This window comes from Arachis ipaensis, chromosome B3, assembly GCF_059453495.1.
Source record: "Arachis ipaensis isolate K30076 ecotype BB chromosome B3, ASM5945349v1, whole genome shotgun sequence".
Taxonomy (NCBI): domain Eukaryota; kingdom Viridiplantae; phylum Streptophyta; class Magnoliopsida; order Fabales; family Fabaceae; genus Arachis; species Arachis ipaensis.
This window is the reverse complement of record NC_142438.1, coordinates 112335687-112355046: the sequence shown is the minus strand read 5'-3', so window position 1 is coordinate 112355046 and position 19360 is coordinate 112335687. Positions and strand designations below refer to the sequence as shown.

General features: G+C 37.7%; 2 non-coding genes across 2 annotated transcripts; both read right to left on the bottom strand.

Annotated features, from left to right (window-relative positions):
- Window positions 1-1710: 1710 nt before the first annotated feature.
- On the bottom strand, window positions 1711-1818 carry LOC148572069 (small nucleolar RNA R71). The gene has a single exon (XR_015880473.1). It is a non-coding gene; the product is annotated as a small nucleolar RNA R71 (small nucleolar RNA).
- Window positions 1819-18114: 16296 nt separating this feature from the next.
- LOC148572068 (small nucleolar RNA R71) lies at window positions 18115-18222 on the bottom strand. Its single transcript, XR_015880392.1, has one exon. It is a non-coding gene; the product is annotated as a small nucleolar RNA R71 (small nucleolar RNA).
- Window positions 18223-19360: the final 1138 nt, after the last annotated feature.

Sequence of the window (19360 nt, the reverse complement as noted above, 5' to 3'; positions counted from 1 at the left end):
CATATTTTGTGTCTTTTCTTGTTTTTAATATGCATTGTTGCATTCATAGTGTCTATACATGAAAAATTTTTAAGTTTGGTGTCTTGCATGTTTTCTTTGCATTAAAAATTTTTCAAAAATAAGTTCTTGATGTTCATCATGATCTTCAAAGTGTTCTTGGTGTTCATCTTGACATTCATAGCATTCTTGCATGCATTCATTGTTTTGATCTAAAAATCTTCATGCATTGCATCATTTTCATGTTTTTCTCTCTCATCATAAAAATTCAAAAATCAAAAAAATATCTTTCTCTTTTTCACTCATAAATTTCGAAAATTTGAGTTGACTTTTTCAAAACTTTTTAAAATCTAGTTGTTTTTATGAGTCAAATCAAATTTTCAATTTAAAAATCTTATCTTTTTCAAAAATCAAATCTTTTTTCATTTTTCTTATTTATTTTCAAAAATTTTTAAAATATTTTTCAAAAATCTTTTTCTTATCTTTATCTCCTAATTTTCGAAAATAACATCATCAATTAATGTTTTGATTCAAAAATTTCAAGTTTGTTACTTGCTTGTTAAGAAAGATTCAAACTTTGAGTTCTAGAATCATATCTTGTGATTTCTTGTGAATCAAGTCATCAATTGTGATTTTAAAAATCAAATCTTTTTCAAAACTAATTTCAATCATATCTTTTCAAAAATATCTCTTTATCTTATCTTTTTCAAAATTTGATTTTAAAATATCTTTTCTAACTTCTTGTCTTCTTATCTTTTCAAAATTGATTTTCAAATTTGTTTCAACTAACTAACTAACTCTTTGTTTGTTTCTTATCTTTTTCAAAACTACCTAACTAACTCTCTCTCTCTAATTTTCGAAAATATCTTCCCTCTTTTTCAAAATTTCTTTTTAATTAACTAATTAATTTAATTGTTGATTTTAATTTTCGAAACTTACTAACCTTTTTCAAAAACTATTTTCGAAAATCACTAACTCTTTTTCAAAAATTATTTTCGAAAATTGTCTCTCTCTATTTATTTATTCATCTACTAACACTTCATCTCACCAAAAATTCGAACCCCCTCTTCCATCTGTGTTCGAATTTTTTCTTCTTCTTTTCTTCTACTCACACAGGGACCTCTATACTGTGGTAAAAAAGACCCCTATTATTATTATTTTTCTGTCCCTCTTTTTCATATGAGCAGGAGCAAGGACAAAAACATTCTTGTTGAAGCAGATCCGGAACCTGAAAGGACTCTGAAGAGGAAACTAAGAGAAGCTAAATTACAACAATCCAGCAAGCACCTTTCAGAAATTTTCGAACAGGAAGAGGAGATGGCAGCCGAAAATAATAATAATGCAAGGAGGATGCTTGGTGACTTTACTGCACCTAATTCCAATTTACATGGAAGAAGCATCTCCATTCCTGCCATTGGAGCAAACAATTTTGAGCTGAAACCTCAATTAGTTTCTCTGATGCAGCAGAACTGCAAGTTTCATGGACTTCCATCTGAAGATCCTTTTCAGTTCTTAACTGAATTCTTGCAGATATGTGATACTGTTAAGACTAATGGAGTAGATCCTGAAGTCTACAGGCTCATGCTTTTCCCTTTTGCTGTAAGAGACAGAGCTAGAATATGGTTGGACTCTCAACCTAAGGATAGCCTGAACTCTTGGGATAAGTTGGTCAAGGCTTTCTTAGCCAAGTTCTTTCCTCCTCAAAAGCTGAGTAAGCTTAGAGTGGATGTTCAGACCTTCAGACAGAAAGAAGGTGAATCCCTCTATGAAGCTTGGGAGAGATACAAAGAACTGACCAAAAAGTGTCCTTCTGACATGCTTTCAGAATGGACCATCCTGGACATATTCTATGATGGTCTGTCTGAATTAGCTAAAATGTCATTGGATACCTCTACAGGTGGATCCATTCACTTAAAGAAAACGCCTGCAGAAGCTCAAGAACTCATTGACATGGTTGCTAATAACCAGTTCATGTACACTTCTGAGAGGAATCCTGTGAGTAATGGGATGCCTCAGAAGAAGGGAGTTCTTGAAATTGATACTCTGAATGCCATATTGGCTCAGAACAAAATATTGACTCAGCAAGTCAATATGATTTCTCAGAGTCTGAATGGAATGCAAGCTGCATCCAACAGTACTCAAGAGGCGCCTTCTAAAGAAGAGGCCTATGATCCTGGGAACCCTGCAATAGCAGAGGTGAATTACATGGGTAAAACTTATGGAAACACCTATAACCCCTCATGGAGAAATCACCCAAATCTCTCATGGAAGGATCAACAAAAGCCTCAACAAGGCTTTAATAATGGTGGAAGAAATAGGTTTGACAATAGTAAACCTTTTCCATCATCCACTCAGCAACAGACAGAGAACTCTGAACAAAATACCTCTAATTTAGCAAACTTAGTCTCTGATCTATCTAAGGCCACTGTAAGTTTCATGAATGAAACAAGGTCCTCCATTAGAAATTTGGAGGCACAAGTGGGCCAGCTGAGTAAAAGGATCACTGAAATCCCTCCTAGTACTCTCCCAAGCAATACAGAAGAAAATCCAAAAGGAGAGTGCAAGGCCATTGACATAGTCAACACGGCCGAACCTGGAAAGGAAGAGGAGGACGTAAATCCCAGTGAGGAAGACCTCCTGGGACGTCCAGTGATCAATAAGGAGTTTTCCTTTGAGGAACCAAAGGAATCTGAGACTCATCTAGAGAATATAGAGATTCCATTGAACCTCCTTATGCCCTTCATAAGCTCTAACGAGTATTCATCTTCTGAAGAGAATAAGGATGTTACTGAAGAGCAAGTTACCAAGTACCTTGGTGCAATCATGAAGCTGAATGCCAAATTATTTGGTATTGAGACTTGGGAAGATGAACCTCCCTTGTTCACTAATGAAATGAGTGATCTGGATCAACTGACATTGGCTCAGAAGAAACAGGATCCTGGAAAGTTCATAATACCTTGTACCATAGGCAACATGATCTTTGATAAGGCTCTGTGTGACCTTGGTTCAGGGATAAACCTCATGCCCCTCTCTGTAATAGAGAAACTGGGAATCTTTGGGGTGCAAGCTACTAAAATCTCATTAGAGATGGTAGACAGTTCAAGAAAACAGGCTTATGGACAAGTAGAGGATGTGTTAGTAAAGGTTGAAGGCCTTTACATCCCTGCTGATTTCATAGTCCTAGATACTGGGAGGGATGAGGATGAATCCATCATCCTTGGAAGATCCTTCCTAGCCACAGCAAGAGCTGTGATTGATGTTGACAGAGGTGAATTAGTCCTTCAATTGAATGAGCACTCCCTTGTGTTTACAACTCAAGGTTACCCTTCTGTAAACATGGAGAGGAAGCATAAAAAGCTTCTCTCAAAACAAAGTCAACCAGAGCCCCCACAGTCAAACTCTAAGTTTGGTGTTGGGAGGCCACAACCAAACTCTAAGTTTGGTGTTGAACTCCCATATCCAAACTCTAAGTTTGGTGTTGGAAAGTCTCAACAATGCTCTGAACATCTGTGAGGCTCCATGAGAGCCCACTATCAAGCTATTGACATTAAAGAAGCACTTGTTGGGAGGCAACCCAATTTTTATTTATCTAATTTTTATTTTCATTGTTTTTCATGTTTTATTAGGTTCATGATCATGTGGAGTCACAAAATAAATATAAAAATTGAAAACGGAATCAAAAACAGCAGAAGAAAAATCACACCCTGGAGGAGGATCTCACTGGCATTTAAACGCCAGTAAGAAGCATCTGGCTGGCGTTCAACGCCAGAACAGAGCATGGTTCTGGCGCTGAACGCCCAAAATGGGCAGTATCTGGGCGTTTGAACGCCATAATTGCACCCTGGAAAAGAGCTGGCGCTGAACGCCCAGAACAAGCATGGTTCTGGCGTTCAACGCCAGAAATGGGCAACAAATGGGCGTTCAACGCCCAGAACAAGCACCAATCTGGCGCTGAACGCCCAGAGTTGTGTGCAAGGGCATTTTGCATGCCTAATTTGGTGCAAGGTTGTAAATCCTTGAACACCTCAAGATATGTGGACCCCACAGGATCCCCACCTACCTCTACTCACTTCTTCTCACCCCTCTTTCACACAATCCCATAAACACTCTTCCCCAAAACTCTTCACCAATCACCTCAATCTCTCTTCCCTATAACCACTTCACCACTCACATCCATCCACTCTTCCCCATAAACCTACCTCATAAACCCCACCTACCTTCAAAATTCAAAATCAATTCCCCACCCAAAACCCACCCTTATGGCCGAACCTTACCCCCCATCCCTTCCCTATATATAGCCCTCCATTCTTCCTCATTTTCATACAAAACAACCCTCTCTTCTCCTTCTTGGCCGAAACACATCCCCCCCTCTCCTCCATATCTTCTTCTTCTTCTTCTTCTTCTTCTTCTTCATCTATTCTTTCTTCTCTTGCTCGAGGGCGAGCAATATTCTAAGTTTGGTGTGGTAAAAGCATAAGCTTTTTATTTTTCCATTACCATTGATGGCACCCAAGACCGGAGAATCCTCAAGAAAAGGGAAAGGGAAGATAAAAGCTTCCACCTCCGAGTCATGAGAGATGGAAAGATTCATCTCCAAAGTTCATCAAGACCACTTCTATGATATTGTGGCCAAGAAGAAGGTGATCCCCGAGGTCCCTTTCAAGTTCAAGAGAAATGAGTATCCGGAAATCCGACATGAGATCCATAGAAGAGGTTGGGAAGTTCTAACAAACCCCATCCAACAAGTCGGCATTCTAATGGTTCAAGAGTTCTATGCCAATGCATGGATCACTAGGAACCATGATCAAAGTAAGAACCCGAATCCAAAGAATTATCTCACAATGGTTCGGGGGAAATACTTAGATTTTAGTCCGGAGAATGTGAGGTTGGCGTTTAACTTGCCTATGATGCAAGGAGATGCACGCCCCTACACTAGAAGGGTCAACTTTAATCAAAGGTTGGACCAAGTCCTCATGGACATATGTGTGGAAGGAGCTCAATGGAAGATTGACTCCAAAGGCAAGCCGGTTCAATTAAGAAGACTGGACCTCAAGCCTGTGGCTAGAGGATGGTTGGAGTTCATCCAACGCTCCATCATCTACACTAGCAACCGATCTGAAGTTACTGTGGATCGGGCCATCATGATCCATAGCATCATGATTGGAGAGGAAGTAGAAGTTCATGAAGTCATCTCCCTTGAACTCTACAAAATAGCCGAAAAGCCCTCTCCTGGGGCAAGGCTAGCTTTTCCTCATCTTATTTGCCATCTATGTTACTCAGCTGGAGCTTTCATAGAAGGAGACATTCCTATTGAGGAAGAGAAGCCCATCACTAAGAAAAGGATGGAGCAAGTAAGAGAGCCCATTCATGGATCTCAAGAGACGCATGAAGCTCATCACCATGAGATCCCAGAGATGCCTCAAATGCATTTTCCTCCACAAAACTATTGGGAGCAAATCAACACCTCCCTAGGAGAATTAAGTTCCAACATGGGACAATTAAGGGTGGAACATCAAGAGCACTCCATCATCCTTCATGAAATAAGAGAAGATCAAAAAGCAATGAGGGAGGAGCAACAAAGACAAGGAAGAGACATAGAAGAGCTCAAGGACATCATTGGTTCCTCAAGAAGGAAATGCCACCATCACTAAGGTGGACTCATTCCTTGTTCTTACATTCTCTGTTTTTCATTTTCTCTATGTTAAGTGCTTATCCATGTTTGTGTCTTCATTACATGATCATTAGTATTTAGTAACTTTGTCTTAAAAGTATGAATGTCCTATGAATCCATCACCTCTCTTAAATGAAAACTGTTTTAATTCAAAAGAACAAGAAGTACATGAGTTTTGAATTTATCCTTGAACTTAGTTTAATTATATTCATGTGGTGACAATGCTTCTTGTTTTCTGAATGAATGCTTGAACAGTGCATATGTCTTTTGAAATTGTTGTTTAAGAATGTTAAATATGATGGCTCTTGAAAGAATGATGATAAGGAGACATGTTATTTGATAATCTGAAAAATCATAAAAATGATTCTTGAAGCAAGAAAAAGCAGCAAAGAACAAAGCTTGCAAAAAAAAAAGAGAAAAAAAAAATAATGGCGAAAAAAAATAGAAAGAAAGAGAGAAAAGCAAGCAGAAAAAGCCAAAGCTCTTAAAACCAAGAGGCAAGAGCAAAAAGCCAATAACCCTTAAAACCAAAAGGCAAGGGTAAATAAAAAGGATCCCAAGGCTTTGAGCATCAGTGGATAGGAGGGCCTAAAGGAATAAAATCCTGGCCTAAGCGGCTAAACCAAGCTGTCCTTAACCATGTGCTTGTGGCGTGAAGGTGTCAAGTGAAAACTTGAGACTGAGCGGTTAAAGTCAAGGTCCAAAGCAAAAACAGAGTGTGCTTAAGAACCCTGGACACCTCTAATTGGGGACTTTAGCAAAGCTGAGTCACAATCTGAAAAGGTTCACCTAGTTATGTGTCTGTGGCATTTATGTATCCGGTGGTAATACTGGAAAACAAAGTGCTTAGGGCCACGGCCAAGACTCATAAAATAGCTGTGTTCAAGAATCATCATACTGAACTAGGAGAATCAATAACACTATTTGAATTCTGAGTTCCTAAAGATGCCAATCATTCTGAACTTCAATGGATAAATTGAGATGCCAAAACTATTCAAGAGGCAAAAAGCTACAAGTCCCGCTCATCTGATTGGAGCTATGTTTCATTGATAGTTTGGAATTTATAGTATATTCTCTTTTTTTTTATCCTATTTGATTTTTAGTTGCTTGGGGACAAGCAACAATTTAAGTTTGGTGTTGTGATGAGCGGATAATTTATACGCTTTTTGGCATTGTTTTTAGTATGTTTTTAGGAGAATCTAGTTACTTTTAGGGATGTTTTCATTAGTTTTTATGTTAAATTCACATTTCTGGACTTTACTATGATTTTGTATATTTTTCTGTGATTTCAAGTATTTTCTGGCTGAAATTGAGGGACTTGAGCAAAAATCAGATTCAGAGGTTGAAGAAGGACTGCTGATGCTGTTGGATTCTGACCTCCCTGCACTCAAAATGGATTTTCTGGAGCTACAGAACTCAAAATGGCGCGCTTCCAATTGCGTTCGAAAGTAGACATCCAGCGGTTTCCAGAAATATATAATATTCCATACTTTGGCCAAGTTTAGACGACATAAAAGGGCGTTGAACGCCAGTTCTATGCTGCTATCTGGAGTTAAACGCTAGAAACACGTCACAAACAAGAGTTGAACGCCAGAAATACGTTACAACATGGCGTTCAACTCCAAGAATGACCTCTGCACGTGTAACATTCAAGCTCAGCCCAAGCACACACCAAGTGGGCCCCGGAAGTGGATTTATGCATCAATTATTTACTTCTGCAAACACTAGTAACTAGTTTAGTATAAATTGGACTTTTTACTATTGTATTTGACATCCTGGATTGTATTTTTGATCCTGTGATCACGTTTTGGGGGCTGGGCTCTCGGCCATGCCTGAAATTTTCACTTATGTATTTTCATACGGTAGAGTTTCTGCACTCCATAGATTAAGGTGTGGAGCTCTGCTGTTCCTCAAAGATTAATGCAAAGTACTACTGTTTTTCTATTCAATTCAACTTATTCCGCTTCTATGATATTCATTCGCACTTCAACCTGAATGTGATAAACGTGACAATCATCATCATTCCCCCACAAACGTGTGCCTGACAACCACTTCTGTTCCATCTTAGATTGAATGAGTATCTCTTGGATCTCTTAATCAGAATCTTCGTGGTATAAGCTAGATTGATGGCGGCATTCATGAGAGTCCGGAAAGTCTAAACCTTGTCTGTGATATTCTGAGTAGGACTCTGGGATTGAATGAGTGTGACGAACTTCAAACTCGCGAGTACTGGGCGTAGTGACAGACGCAAAAGGAGGGTGAATCCTATTCCAGTATGATCGAGAACCTCAGATGATTAGCCGTGCTGTGACAGAGCATTTGGACCATTTTCACAGAGGATAGGATGCAGCCATTGACAAGGGTGATGCCTCCAGACGATTAGCCATGTAGTGACAGCGCATCGGACCATTTTCCAGAGAGGATCAAAAGTAGCCATTGACAATGGTGATGTCCTTACATAAAGCCAGCCATGGAAAGGAGTAAGACTGATTGGATGAAGATAGCAGGAAAGCAGAGGTTCAGAGGAACGAAAGCATCTCTATACACTTATCTGAAATTCTCACCAATGATATACATAAGTGTTTCTATCCTTATTTTCTATCTATTTATTATTTATATTCGAACACTCCATAACTATTTGATATCCGCCTGACTGAGATTTACAAGGTGACCATAGCTTGCTTCAAACCAACAATCTCCGTGGGATCGACCCTTACTCACGTAAGGTGTATTACTTGGACGACCCAGTGCACTTGCTGGTTAGTTGAATCGAAGTTGCGAATGAAAAACGATTTATTAAGACGTGCATACAGAGTTTCTGGCGCCGTTGCCTGAGATCACAATTTCGTGCACCAGAGTTCTTATAGATGCCAATCATTCTGAACTTCAAAGGAAAAAGTGAGATGCCAAGACTGTTCAGAAGCAAAAAGCTGCAAGCCCCGCTCATCTAATTTGAACTAAGCTTCATTGATATCATGGAATTTATAGTATATTCTCTTATTTTTATCCTATTTTTTTCAGTTTTTTGAGGACAAGCAACAATTTAAGTTTAGTGTTGTGATGAGCGGATAATTTGTACGCTTTTTGGCATTATTCTATTTTTCAGTTACTTTTTATTCTATTTTTATTAGTTTTTATTCAAAATTTATATTTCTAGACTTTACTATGAGCTTGTGTGTTTTTCTGTGATTTCAGGTATTTTCTGGCTGAAATTGAGGGACCCGAGCAAAAATCTGATTCAGAGGCTGAAAAAGGACTGCAGATGCTGTTGGATTCTGACCCTCCTGCACTCGAAATGGATTTTCTCGTGCTACAGAAGCCCAATTGGCACGCTCTCAATTGTGTTGGAAGGTAGACATCTTGGGCTTTCCAGAAATATATAATAGTCCATACTTTGATCGAGTTTTGATGATGAAAACTGGCGTTTAAACGCCAACTTTCTACCCTATTCTGGCGTTAAACGCCAGAACCGGCATAAAAGCTGAAGTTAAACGCCCAAAGTGGCACAAAAGCTGGTGTTTAACTCCAAGAAAAGTCTCTACATGTGAAAGCTTCAATGCTCAGCCCAAGCACACACCAAGTGGGCCCCGGAAGTGGATTTCTACACTAACTATTCTAGCTTATTCATTTTCTGTAACCCTAGGTCACTAGTTTATTATAAAAACTACTTTTAGTGATTCATTTTGTACCTCATGACATTTTACATCTGAATTTTGTATCTTCTACGCCATGAGTCTCTAAATCCCATGGTTGGGGGTGAGGAGCTCTGCTGTGTCTTGATGGATTAATGCAATTATTTCTGTTTTCTATTCAATCACGCTTGTTTCTATTCTAAGATATTCATTCGCACTTCAACTTGATGAATGTGATGATCTGTGACACTCATCACCATTCTCAACCTATGAACGCGTGCCTGACAACCACCTCCATTCTACCTTAGATTGAGTGCATATCTCTTAGCCTCCTGGTTCAGATCAGAGCCTTCGTGGTATAAGCTAGAATCAATTGGCAGCATTCTTGAGATTCAGAACGTCTAAACCTTGTCTGTGGTATTCTGAGTGGGATCTGGCATGGGATGACTGTGACGAGCTTCAAACTCGCGAGTGTTGGGCGTAGTGACAGACGCAAAAGGATCAATGGATCCTATTCTGACATGAGTGAGAACCGACAGATGATTAGCCGTGCGGTGACAGTGCATTTGGACCATTTTTGCTGAGAGGACGGATGGTAACCATTGACAACGGTGATCCACCAACATACAACTTGCCATGGAAGGAGCCTTGCGTGCGTGAAGAAGAAGACAGTAGGAAAGCAGAGATTCAGAAGACAGAGCATCTCCAAAACCTCAACATGTTCTCCATTACTACATAACAAGTATTATTTATTTCATGTTTTTTTACTTTTTACAATTAAAACTAAGAATCATTACTAATATCCTGACTAAGAATTACAATATAACCATAGCTTGCTTCAAGCCGACAATCTCCATGGGATCGACCCTTACTCACGTAAGGTATTACTTGGACGACCCAGTGCACTTGCTGGTTAGTTGTGCGGAATTGCAAAAGTGTGATTGTAATTTCGTGCACCAGAGGGTTTGATTTGTTGGACATAGAATTTGGGTATTTTTTGGTTAAATTCAATGTTGCCACAGATCATGAGAAGGTCATGCTTGGTGGTCTTTGGTTGATCGACAGTCACTATGTCGCACTAAAGCTATGGGATGTGGACTTTAGGCCATCTGAACAGTCCTTCGGATCAACGCTAGTATGGATTCAGGTTTTGGAACTTCCGATTTGGTGCTACCATGAACAAGCAATGCTGCGAATTGCATCTGCAATAGAAGTTCTAGTAAAAGTGGACTTGGCCACAAAGCTTACAGAACGAGATATGCTCGAGCTTATGTTCAGATTAACATAGGGTTGCTAGTAATCAAACATATTATTGTGGAGGGCACTCAAGAAGTGGAGTAAGTGAGCTTACAGTTGATTTGTTTTACTTGTACACAGTATAGGCATGACAAATCATTGTGCATGGAGAAAGAATACTCAGAAGGAAAGGGTAATGCTTTCGGTGATGGAAAGAATTATGAAGCCCTGACACCGATGTCACACAATGATTAAGAAATTCAAAAAGAGGTTGAATCAGAAGCTCATGATTTGGGCGAGAATTCTCGTGATTTGGTCGAGAAATCAGAAGTTGTTAAAGGAAATGATACGGGAGTGGGATCATCGGCTCTTCACATGCATGATGTTCACGTTAATGAGGCATGCATGGATGATGGAGAGGGCTGGCAACAAGTTCTGCCTAAGAAAAAATTCACAATGGGTCTTAAGTCAAGTTTAAAGGCCCAAGATGGAAGGCAGCACAAGTGTAGTTTGAGAAGGGTCCCAAGGCCCAATTTGCATGGTGATGGATGCAAATCAATTTGAATTAGGATGGGACAGCAAGGAAAACATGAAAATGTGTCATCTCCATCGCACAAAACTCCTACACGTTGTGAAATTTCTCTCCGGAAGTGCCCCAATCTTCCTCCCTGTAGAACTATCCAGTTGATAGAAATGGCAGCGCAAAAGAGGGCACCTCAGTAGATGGAAGCATGGTGGCGGGTGCAGCATTAGGGGGTCCAATGGTGACAATTATTGTGGATCAGAGAGCGCTAGCACCGCAGGACAAACTACCTGTTGAGGTTGGTGATTCTATTTAGTGTATTATGTTCTTATTTATTTTGTCCCTATTTTTTATGAATAGTTTAAATATGATTATTTTGAATATTAGGGGGTGCTTCTCATAAGTTAGTCCGGGTGCATTGTAAAAAATTTGTTAAAAAATTTATACCTATTTTTTTATTGTGGTTGAAACTCACTTTCCTTTTTAACTTTTGAAAGTATTCTAAAAAAGACTTAGGTATCACTCTATTGGTATAGTGGAAGTGAAGGGGCATAAAGGGGGTATTTGGTTTCTATCATCTATGCAGGGTGCTTGTTGTAAGTTCATTGATACTTTTAATCAGGGTGTTACAGTTAAAGTTCAGTTTGATAATTTGATTTGGAGGTGTTGTGGTATTTATGGTAGCCCCCAATTTAATAAAAGGGTTCTTCTTTGGGATTATCTTGTTTCATAGTCCATGATTTTCTAAGGACCTTGGATTGTTTTTTGTGATTTTAATAAAGTCATATTTTCTCATGAATTAAGGGTTGCCAATTTTCTCATCAAAAGTAGACACGTTTGCTGTTTTATTAAGGGATAGTGGTTTGTTTAATCTGAAGACTATTGGAAGACAGTTTTCTTGGTACAAGAGGGTAAAAAACTTATACGTGGCAAAAAAGTTTGACCGGGTTTGTATAAATAGTGGTTGGTTACCTATCTTTCAAGAGGCCTATGCAGAAGTTTTAAATGTGCTTCAGTCTGATCATTGTCCTATCCTGGTGTATTGTAAAGGTCGTCCTCATCCTAAAAGGAATCAACCATTTCAATTTATTGCTGCTTGGGCTACTCATCTCGAGTACAAGAATTTTGTGAACCAATCATGGTGGTCTGGTAATGGAGGAATTCATCGCAAGCTTTCGGAAGTGCTGAAGAATTCCTTAGAGTTTAATTCGAAGGTGTTCGGTAACATTTTTGTTAGAAACTGTGAATTGGAACACCAGATTAATAATTTGCAGAAGCATTTGGAAGTAGTGGATAGCATTTATTTTCATCAGAAAGAGCAAAAATTGATTGATGATTATAATAATACTCTAGTGCAAAAAGAGCTCCTATGGTTCCAAAAGTCTAGAGAATAGTGGCTAAGGTTCGGAGATCAAGATTCTTTCATGTTCAAACTCTTGTGTGAAGGAAGCATAATAAGATTCATGGCCTTTCTTCAAGGATGGGGTGTGGGAGACAGACCTGGAGGTTCTAAGTCGGAAAGTAGAGTCTTTATACAAAAGCTTATTCTATCATTTGGATTATGTTGATTTGGGTTGTCTTGGTGAGGTGCCTCTCCCTTCTCTACATGAAGAAGCTTGCGATGATCTTACAACACCAGTTACTATGGAGAAAGTAAGGACAGCTGTTTTTCACATGAATCTTTTAAAAGATCTCTTGGTCCTAATGGGTTCCAAGCTTTCTTCTTCAAAATATGGTTAAGTAGGTGTTCTCCGGTGTTTCTTTTGATCCAAGGATGATGGAGCTTTACTAGTTCATATTTTGAAGGTTGAAACGCTGGTATCTATGAAGAACTTTAGGCTGATTAGTCTCTACAATGTGGTTTATAAGATCAACACGAAGGTCCTTGTTAATAGGTGGACTGAATGCGGATCGGATCGGATATGGCCAAAATTACTATCCGATCCGTACGAAAAATATCGGATCGGATCAGATCCAATATCCGCAGTTTTTTTAGCCTGGATCCAATCTGCACATTTGCGAATCGGATCGGATATCGGATATCCGTAAAACACAAAAAATATTTTTAAAAGCTTATTTTTATTTAAAAAATATCAATAAAATTCATTTTTTCTATTCTTTTAAATATGTTTACTCTTAAAATAATACTAACATACTTTTTTTAAATAATAAATTAAAATAACACAACATATATGATAATTATTAGTTGAAATAAAACATAAAAGGAATATTTACTTATTTATTTCTTTATTTTTGCGGATATGCGGATCGAATATGTGGATACCTACACAAAATCCGCAATCTGATCTTATTAATATGTGGATCGGATCGGATCCAATCTGATAGCCTTGTGGATCAGATCTATATCCGCAACTTTTGGATCGGATTCGGATAAACACCGCGGATATGCGGATTGGATTTGATCCATGAACACCCCTATTAATAGGCTATGTCCTCATCTTGCGGAGATTATTAGCTCGCTTTAAGGCAGGTTTATTCTGGGATGAGGAACTCCTGACAATATCATTATTGTGCAAGAGATTCTTCACTTTATGAAGAAGACTAAATCCAAGAAAGGCACCCTGACCTTTAAGATTAATATGGAGAAAGCTTATGACAGAGTTGATTTGAAATTTTTAGCTCATACCCTTCTGAACTTTGGTTTTTCCAATCCTACATTCAATTTGATTATGAATTGTACACTACTTTCTCCTTGTCTATTCTTTGTAATGGGAATCGTCTGAATGACTTTACTCCTAGTCAGAGTCTTAGGCAAGGAGACCCCATGTCACCCTATCTTTTTGTATTGTGTATGGAGAGAGTGGCATGTTATATTAGTCATCAGGTTTATCTAAGCTTGTGGGAGCTGGTTGTTGTTTCTAGAAGAAGACCAAGAATATCTCACTTAATATTTACAGATGATTTACTTTTATTCTGTAAAGCTACAAAGAGACAAGTGCAAAATGTGATGGTGGTTTGAAAAATTTTGCAAAGTATCTGGGATGAAGATTAATGTGGAGAAGTATAAAACACTTTGCTCCAAGAATGTCTCTGCGACAAGGAAAGAGATCTTCATTGTAGTGTCCTCCATCAAATTTTTTCAAGACATAGACAAGTATCTTGGGGTTATCCTTAGTCATTCTAAGGTGACTTATTCAGCTTTCAATAGTATCCTGGATAAGATTCGGATTAGACTAGCAAGTTGGAAAGGGAGTTTTCTCAACCGGACAGGTAGATTCTACTTGGTCAATTCTGTTGTAGCCGCTATTCTCACATACTAGATGCATGTCTGATGAGCGGATAATTTATACGCTTTTTGGCATTATTTTTACATAGTTTTAAGTATGATTTAGTTAATTTTTAGTATATTTTTATTAGTTTTTAATTAAAATTCACATTTCTGGACTTTACTATGAGTTTGTGTATTTTTCTGTGATTTCAGGTATTTTCTGGCTGAAATTGAGGGACTTGAGCAAAAATCAGATTCAGAGGTTGAAGAAGGACTGCAGATGCTGTTGGATTCTGACCTTCCTGCACTCAAAGTGGATTCTCTGGAGCTACAGAACTTCAAATAGCGCGCTCTCAATTGCGTTGGAAAGTAGACATTCAGAGCTTTCCAACAATATATAATAGTCCATACTTTGATTAAGGATAGATGACGTAAACTGGCATTGAACACAAGTTCCATGCTGCATTCTGGAGTCAAACGCCAGAAACAAGTTGCAAAGTGGAGCTAAATGCCAGAAACAGGTTACAAACTGGCGTTCAACTCCAAGAGAAGCCTCTACACGTGTAAAGCTCAATGCTCAGCCCAAGCACACACCAAGTGGGCCCCGGAAGTGGATTTCTGCATCATTTACTCATTTCTGTAAACCCTAGTAACTAGTTTAGCATAAATAGGACTTTTTGCTATTGTATTCACATCTTTTGGAACATCTTTGGAACATCTTTAGTTTCATCTTTAGATCACGTTTGAGGGCTGGCCATTCGGCCATGCCTGAACCTTCATCACTTATGTATTTTCAACGGTAGAGTTTCTACACACCATAGATTAAGGTGTGGAGCTCTGTTGTTCCTCATGAATTAATACAAAGTACTATCGTTTTTTCTATTCAATTCAAGCTTATTCTGATTCTAAGATATTCATTCGCACTTCAATATGAATATGATGATCGTGACAGTTATCATCATTCCCAACCTATGAACGCATGCCTGACAAACACTTCCGTTCTACATGCAAACAAGCTAGAATGAGTATCTCTTAGATATCTAATACAGAGGACCGAGTCCGAGATATTAGAATCTTCATGGTATAAGTTAGAACCCATGGATGGCCATTCTTGAGATCCGGAAAGTCTAAACCTTGTCTGTGGTATTCCGAGTAGGATCTGGGAAGGGATGGCTGTGATGAGCTTCAAACTCGCGAGTGCTGGGCGTAGTGACAGACGTAAAAGGATAGTAAATCCTATTCCAGTATGATCGAGAACCGCCAGATGATTAGCCATGCAGTGACAGCGCATTGAACCATTTTCACAGAGAGGATGGGATGTAGCCATTGACAACGGTGATGCCCTACATAAAGCTTGCCATGGAAAGGAGTAGGAATGGTTGGATGAAGATAGTAGGAAAGCAAAGGTTCAGAGGAACGAAAGCATCTCTATACGCTTATCTGAAACTCTCACCAATAAATTACATAAGTATCTCTATCCTATTTTAATTATCTTTTAGTACACTATAATCTCTTAATACATTTGAATCCGCCTGACTGAGATTTACAAGGTGACCATAGCTTGCTTCAAGCCGACAATCTCCGTGGGATCGACCCTTACTCACGTAAGGTTTATTACTTGGACGACCCAGTACACTTGCTGGTTAGTTGTGCGAAGTTGTGACAAAGAATTAAGATTATGAACGTGCGTATAAAGTTTTCAGTGCCGTTACCAAGGAATGGAACCGTCACGATTTCTGCGCACCAAGTTTTTGGCGCCGTTGCAGGGGATTGTTCGAGTTTGGACAACTGACGGTTCATCTTGTTGCTCAGATTAGGTAATTTTATTTTAATTTTAAGCTTTTTATTTCTTATTTTTGAAAAATACAAAAAAAAATTCTTTTTTCGTTTTTCCCAATTAATTTTTGAAAAATACAAAAAAAAATTTACAAAATCATAAAATCAAAAATATTTTTTGTGTTTCTTGCTTGAGTCTAGAGTCAACTTTTAAGTTTGGTGTCAATTGCATGTTTATCTCTTTCTTGCATTTTTTGAAAAATCATGCATGGTGTTCTTCATGATCTTCAAGTTGTTCTTGGTAAGTCTTCTTGTTTGATCTTTAAAATTTCTTGTTTGGTATCTTTTCTTGTTTTTCATATGCATTTTTAATTTCTTAGTGTCTAATTATTAAAAATTTCTAAGTTTGGTGTCTTGCATGTTTTCTTTTATTGAAAATTTTTCAAAAATACATACTTGATGTTCATCATGATCTTCAAAGTATTCTTGGTGTTCATCTTGACATTCAAAGTGTTCTTGCATGCATTAGTTATTTTGATTCATAATTTTCATGTTTTGAGTCTTTGGGTTGTTTTTCTCTTTCTTCATTGAAAATTCAAAAATCAAAAAAATATCTTTCTCTTATTTCACTCATAAATTTCGAAAATTTGAGTTGACTTTTTCAAAAATTTTTAAAATTTAGTTGTTTCTTATGAGTCAAATCAAATTTTCAATTTAAAAATTCAACCTTTTTCAAATCTTTTTCAAAAATCAAATCTTTTTCACTTTTTCTTTCATAATTTCGAAAATTTCAATTTGATTTTCAAAATTTTTTTCTTATTTCTATTTCATATTTTTTATTTTAATGCTAACAATTAATGTGATTGATTCAAAAATATTAAGTTTGTTACTTGCCTAATAAGAAAGGTTCAATCTTTAAATTTTAAAATCAAATCTTTTTGTTTCTTGTTAGTCAAGTAATCAACTTTAATTTTTAAAATCAAATCTTTTTAAATTTCTTTTTCAAATCTTTTTCAAAATAAATTTCAATCACATCGTTTTCAAAATCAATTTCAAAATCTTTTCTAACTTCTTATCTTTTCAAAATTAATTTTCAAATCTTTTTCAATCAATCTTATCTTTTTGTTTCAATCATATCTTTTTCAAAACTACCTAACTATCTCTCTCTTTCTAATTTTCGAAAATCCTTTCCCTCTTTTTCAAAATTCTTTTTTTTATTTAACTAATTGTTTTAATTTTAATTTAATTTGATTTCAATTTTAATTTTCGAAATTTAACTTTAAATTTTATTTTTTATTTAATTAATTTTCGAAATTCCCTCTCTCTCATCTCCTTCTAATTATTTATTTATTTATTTATTTACTAACACTTCTCTTCATCTCAAAATTCGAACCCTCTCTTCCTCTTGGTGTTCGAATTTCTCTTCTTCTATTCTTTTATTCTTATACTCACATAAAGAAATCTCTATACTGTGACATAGAGGATTCCATATTTTCTTTTCTGTTTTTTTCTTTTTCATATGAGCAGGAACAAGGATAAGAACATTCTTGTTGAAGCTGATCCTGAACCTGAAAGGACTCTGAAGAGGAAGCTAAGGGAAGCCAAAGCACAACTCTCTGGAGAAAATCTGACAGAAATCTTTGAAAAAGAAGAAAACATGGCCGAAAATAATAACAATGCAAGGAAGATGCTTGGTGACTTCACTGCACCAAATTCCAATTTACATGGAAGAAGCATCTCAATCCCTGCCATTAGAGCAAACAATTTTGAGCTGAAACCTCAATTAGTTTCTCTAATGCAACAGAACTGCAAGTTTCATGGACTTCCATCCGAAGATCCTTTTCAGTTCTTAACTGAATTCTTGCATATCTGTGATACTGTTAAGACCAATGGGGTTGATCCCGAGGTCTACAGGCTTATGCTTTTCCCGTTTGCTGTAAGAGACAGAGCTAGAATATGGTTGGATTCTCAACCTAAAGATAGCCTGAACTCTTGGGATAAGCTGGTCACGGCTTTCTTAGCCAAGTTCTTTCCTCCTCAAAAGCTTAGCAAGCTTAGAGTGGATATTCAAACCTTCAAACAGAAAGAAGGTAAATCCCTCTATGAAGCTTGGGAGAGATACTAGGAACTGACCAAAAAGTGTCCTTCTGACATGCTTTCAGAATGGACCATCCTGGATATATTCTATGATGGTCTGTCTGAATTATCAAAGATGTTATTGGACCATTCTGCAGGCGGATCCATTCACCTAAAGAAAACGCCTACAGAACCTCAAGAACTCATTGACATGGTTGCAAATAACCAGTTCATGTACACTTTTGAAAGGAATCCTGTGAATAATGGGACGCCTATGAGGAAGGGAGTTCTTGAAATTGATACTCTGAATGCCATATTGGCTCAGAATAAAATATTAACTCAGCAAGTCAATATGATCTCTCAGAGTCTGAATGGATTGAAGGAATCATCCAACAGTACTAAAGAGGCATCTTCTGAAGAAGAAGCTTATGATCCTGAGAACCCTGCAATAGCAGAGGTGAATTACATGGGTGAACCCTATGGAAACACCTATAATCTCTCATGGAGAAATCATCCAAATTTCTCATGAAAGGATCAACAAAAGCCTCAACAAGGCTTTAATAATGGTGGAAGAAACAGGTTTAGCAATAGCAAACCTTTTCCATCATCCACTCAGCAATAGACAGAGAATTCTGAGCAGAATCTATCTAGCTTAGCAAATACAATCTCTGATCTATCTAACACCACTGTAAGTTTCATGAATAAAACAAGGTCCTCCATTAGAAATTTGGAGGCACAAGTGGGCTAGCTGAGTAAAAGGGTCACTGAAACTCCTCCTAGTACTCTCCCAAGCAATAAAGAAGAAAATCCAAAGAGAGAGTGCAAGGCCATTGATTTGACCATCATGGCCAAACCTACAAGGGAGGAGGAGGACGTGAATCCTAGTGAGGAAGACCTCCTGAGACGTCCAGTGACCAATAAGGAGTATCCCTTTGAGGAACCAAAGGAATCTGAGGCTCATCTAGAGACCATAGAAATTCCTTTGAACCTCCTTATGCCATTCATGAGCTCTGATGAGTATTCTTCTTCTGAAGAGAATGAAGATGTCACTGAAGAGCAAGTTGCCAAGTACCTTGGTGCAATCATGAAGCTGAATGCCAAATTATTTGGTAATGAGACTTGGGAAGATGAACCTCCCTTGCTCATCAATGAACTGAGTGATCAGGATCAACTGAGATTGCCTCAGAAGAAATAGGATCCTGGAAAGTTCTTAATACCTT